Genomic DNA, 5119 nt, shown 5'->3' with positions numbered 1-5119 from the left:
ACCCATTTGTTCTATAAAATAGACGAACTTAGCTCTCCCTAGAGATTTCGTGAGTATATCTGCAACCTGCTCTTCTGTGGGATTGTACTGTAGCTGGACTGCTCCACATTGTACACAATCTCTGATGAAGTGACACCGAATATCCATGTGTTTCAACCTGTCATGAAAAACTGGATTCTCAGAGAGCTTTATGCAACTTTGATTATCACAATAGACACTGGTTGCCTCCATCCTCTGCTTAAACAAGCTTACTAGTAACTATCAAAGCCATATAGCTTTGCACGTAGCTGTGTTGTCTGCCATATACTCTACTTCTATAGAGCTCAGTGCTAATGACTTCTGCTTCCAGCTACACCAAGAATCCATCCCTAATCCAACACTAAAGTAGTACCCTGAGGTACTTTTCCTGTCCACTGAATTGCCTGCCCAATATGCATCTGTGTACCCACAAAGCCTAACGTCATCCCCTCGATTATGTCTTAATCCATACTCAACTATTTCGCAAACATACCTCAGAATATGCCTCGCTACTGCCCAATGCACCCTCTTCAACTCTTCCATGAACTCATTAAGGGTATTGACTGCGAAGCAAATATATGGCCTAGTGTCGACCAAATACATGAGAGACACAATAAACTTTCTATACAAGGCGGGGTCAACATCCTTGTCATTTGTTGCATCTATCTTCTTCCAGTTGGTGATCATGGGCATAGACATGGGTCTGCAATCCTGCTTTCTGAACCTCTTCAAAATATCTGTAGTGTATCTTCCTTGCCCAAGGAAGAACTCCCCATTATTCTATCACACTTCCAATCCTAGGAAATAGTGCATCAACCCCAAATCCTTCATGTCAAATTCTGCTGCTAGGTTCCTCTTGCAATCCTCTATGAGCCCTGATGATCCTATCAAAAAGAGATCATCCACATAGAAAGCTAGAATGAGTGGCTCACCCTCTACCATCAAATAGTAAAGGTTGGGATCTGTGTTACGCTTGACGAATCCCATATGCTGCAAGTAGTTTTCAATCCTAACATACCATGCCCTGGGGCCCTGCTTGAGTCTGTATAGAGCTTTCTTCAATCTACATGCATGAGTGTGCCTCTCATGAGTCTCAAAACCCTTTCGTTGTTCTATTTACACTTCTTCCTCTATCACCTCGTTCAAAAAGGTTGTCTTGATGTCCATCTGGTGAATCTCCCATCTCATCTGAGCTGCTAGAGATATAACTGACCAGATAGAAGTGTATATGGCAACTGGGGCGAAGGTCTCCTCATAATCTATCCCTTCTTTTTGTGTTTACCCCATTGCCATGAACCTAGCCTTATACTTTTCAACACTACTGCCTGCCGCATATTTGATCTTATATATCCATCTAGAACCTACAACTGATCTATCTTTCGGACTTGGAAACTGTTGATTTGGGGTAGCATCAGATGTGCTCTAGCCACAAAATTTTTTGGAGAGGTTGGGGCACATGAAATCTCCAATACCCAGAAAGGGTTTGGGCAGATTCTAAACAGATCAGGAGATATTAAAATAATTAATATTTTTAATGGAGTCCGTAAGTCTAAACTTAAGGAAAATAAAATATTAATGTGTATTAATATGAATCTATGTTAGAATGGTCCAAAAGACATGGATCAAGCCAAATCTAATCTTAATTGTTGATTAGGGACTTAATCTCGGCCGTTGATATGTCAACAGGAAAAGTATAAGAGGAGGCTTGAGGTTCACTTGGAAAATAAATCAGATGATCAATCATTCTATTATCTATAGCGGGGTTTGCTAAGAGAGATAGAATTAGTGATCAGGAGAGCAGCTGAGGGGCATTAAGTACAGAGGAATAGAGAAGGCAGAGATTGTGCCGAGAGAGCAGCGCAGAAGCCAAGGAGGGTGACGCAAAGTGAGCAAGGGCTCACGTAGGGCCACGCAGAGGCAGCCAAGTGCTGCGCAGAGCACCAGAGGGGCCAACGTAGCTGATGCAGAGGCTCCCAGAGCTAACGCAAGGTCTCCTGGGGCTGACGCAGGGCCAGCGTGAGACAGAGAGGGACATATGCAGTCTAGATTGGGTAGACGTTGGGGTTGCAAGAGCAGTTTTGTGCTAAAGAGCTGCCGGAAGGGTTTTCTGAGGTTTCAACCAAGAGATTTCTCTCAAACTGTGAGGTGTAGCTGCTAAGGAAATTCTTTGTTGGGTAGGCCAGTTACGACACCCAAATTGCACTTTGATATTGCTTAATAAGAAAACCCTCAATTAGCTGCAAATGTTTTCCCGCATTGGGTTTTTTCGAGGACATTGGTCCAAAAATAATGGTGTCATGTGGTGTGTTTGTTCTTGCTTCTTTTAGTTGTTGGTCTGTAATATGTTGGGCATGCACTAGTGTTTATTTTCAGTATTTACATTGTAAATAACTTGTTAAGGATAATAACAAGTATGTAGGAATAAATCATATAAAGTGCATGAAGGGTTTCTAACTAAGTAAAACTTATAAACTTCAACAGCAACACCTCCCAAACATCCTTTGTCATGATAGATCTATACTCTTCCACCATGGCATCTACCCACACCTGATGCTGTGCGGCCTCCTGAAACCTAAAAGGTTCTGCAACCTGAGCCACCAATGCTTGGTACATGTCAGGTTGTCTACGTTGTCTTTTTCTCGTCCTAGGAGTTCCAATAAACTCCTCTGCATCTCTCAATGGCTAACGAACCTCTCTGCTAGCTCGACCACTAGTCGTGGGAGGTTTTGCCAGCTCCTCATCCTGTCTCTACTGCTCTATTTGTTGAGAACTCCCCAGATTTCCTGCACTTGAGGAAATATTGATACTGGTCACAATACTTGATCCTTGTGACTGTCCTCTTGCTTGTCCCACTGGCTGCCCCTACTGCTGGACTAAAGGAGCTTCTGTTGACTGATTCTGATCACCTGTAGGCATCTCACGAGATCTCTTGAAATCTCGGTCCTCCATGAACTTCACATCTTGCCTTACTACAATCTTTCTATTGTCAGGAATGTAGATTCTGTATGCCTTTGAGCTTTCGTTGTAACCAACGAAGAACCCCTTTTTTGCAATCTGATCCAATTTAGTCCTTTTATCATTTGGCACGTGACAATAAGCAATGCTGCCAAAAATTCTAAAGTGGCTTACTTCTGGCTTCTTCCCTGTGAAGACTCCTTCTGGCATTTTCTTCCCCAATGCTCTATGAGGAGTCCTATTTTGAATGTATATTGTCGTGTTACATGCTTTTGCCCATAGAAATCTGGGTAGATCCTGGTCATATAACATAGCCTTTGCAGCTCCAACAATGGTTCTGTTTTTCCTCTTCGCTACATTATTATGTTGTGGATTATATGGAGTTTTCCATTATCTCTTGATGCCTTCCTTCACACAAAAATCTGTGAAGTCCTTATCGATATATTCTGCACCATTATCTGAGCACAACACCTTGATCTTCTTCCATGCCGCATTCTCTACGAGAGTTTTAAACTCCTTGCAACGATCGAAGACCTCATCCTTAGTCTTCAAGAAGTAGATCCAGGTTTTCCTAGAATGATCATCAATAAAAGTGACAAAATATTCGGCACCGTTGAAAGCTCTAGTGGACATTATGCCGCAAATATCTGAATGTATGAGTCCTAACACGCCATCAGTTTTGTTATCAATTCTTGGAAATGTTGCCATAGCATAATTCCCAAGTACGCATCCTCTGCAGACATCATCGTGTTCTGTGCCAAGTTCTGGAACCCCTGTTACTGTTTCTTTGAGCATCGTGAGTGCTCCATGGTGTAGATGTCCCATTCTCTGATGCCATAAATCATTCATCTCCTTCCCACTGCTAGTGTCACTACCTATTACTGCCATTGGAGAATCGATTTGTAACCGGTACAATCTGTTACTTCAAACTCTAATCTGTCATACCCTTTTCCAGCTCAGGTGTTTAATATACACTTTCTTCCCTACAAAGTGAATATCATACCCCTTATCCTATATCTGAGATACTGAAATCAGATTCATACCCAATCGTGGCAGATGCAATACATCGGTAGCGTTGGTGCTTGCTCCTGACTCCCCTTGAAAATCTATGGAACCTCTCCCTACTAGAGTACATTTCGTTATGTTTCCCATAGTAATCTAGAAGTTCGTCTGCTCCTCTTTGTAGCTAGAGAAATATTCTCTAACCCCTGTCATGTGAGATGATACTCCACTGTCTATATATCAAACTCCCTATGACGTTGATCCTGCTAAGCAAGCAAATTCATCCTCCAATTTGGAAGACAAATCTGAAGTCTCCTGAATGTTACTTTTGTCCATGGCTATACTTGATGAGTTTAGTGTGCTATTCCTCTTTTCCACCCTGACATTGGCTCTACTCTAGCGAACTGCAACAAAAACCCTCTACGTCCAACTAGAGATATGCTCAACAAAAAGATCTGAGCTGCAACCTCTTCCTCTAGAATCACTTGTTCAGGAAAAATCGTATTTTTTTGCTCCTCTCTCAGAAAAATCAGTCTTTCTCAAGTAATTCGGCCTTCTTGACAAAACACTGTGCTGCTCTTTGAGAATTTCAACCCGCTGCCCACACTGAGCAGTGAAATTCCTTCTTTTCTCTTCTGAGCTCTCCGGTTGATAAATGAAGCTCTGATACCAAGTGAAAATTTATCTGTTGCCGCTACTGGAAATTATTCTTCTAACTCAAAATTAATTATCAATTTATTTGCTACGACAAATAACGAATAAAATCACAACTACAACTTTCACCATAAAAATATTGCGGAAAATAAAACACTGGAAACTGAGAAATTCTAGCACATAGAATAATTTTGACACAGTTATTTTTGGACAATTGTCCCTGGAAAAGCCCTTCTTGGGAAAACCAGTGCAGTAGATGAGGGTTTATTATTAATATTCAACAACAATTCTAAGTACAATAATTTAGATGCACAACTGGCAATCTAATCTGTGGAAAATACTGGAAAAAATATCGTTAGAATTTTCTCTCACCCAATAGCTATTTTTTGCCTCCAAAATCGGTTTCCCAGCCTTTGCACTGAGCTCCCTGCGTCACCCTCTGCGTAGAGCTTATGCTGGCCCTCGGGAGATTTTGGCATTTTCTTCCTTT

General features: G+C 41.6%; 1 pseudogene; it reads right to left on the bottom strand.

Moving 5' to 3' along the window:
* Nucleotides 1-261: 261 nt before the first annotated feature.
* On the bottom strand, nt 262-717 carry LOC149176003 (secreted RxLR effector protein 161 pseudogene; annotated as a pseudogene).
* Between the last annotated feature and the right edge of the window lie 4402 nt (nt 718-5119).

The sequence above is a fragment of the Pinus tabuliformis genome, chromosome 4_1 (genome assembly GCF_031772625.1).
Source record: "Pinus tabuliformis cultivar Carrire ecotype Pingquan chromosome 4_1, CPIR1, whole genome shotgun sequence".
NCBI classification, from domain to species: domain Eukaryota; kingdom Viridiplantae; phylum Streptophyta; class Pinopsida; order Pinales; family Pinaceae; genus Pinus; species Pinus tabuliformis.
Note: the sequence above shows the minus strand (reverse complement) of the source record. Positions and strands in the feature narration are given on the sequence as shown.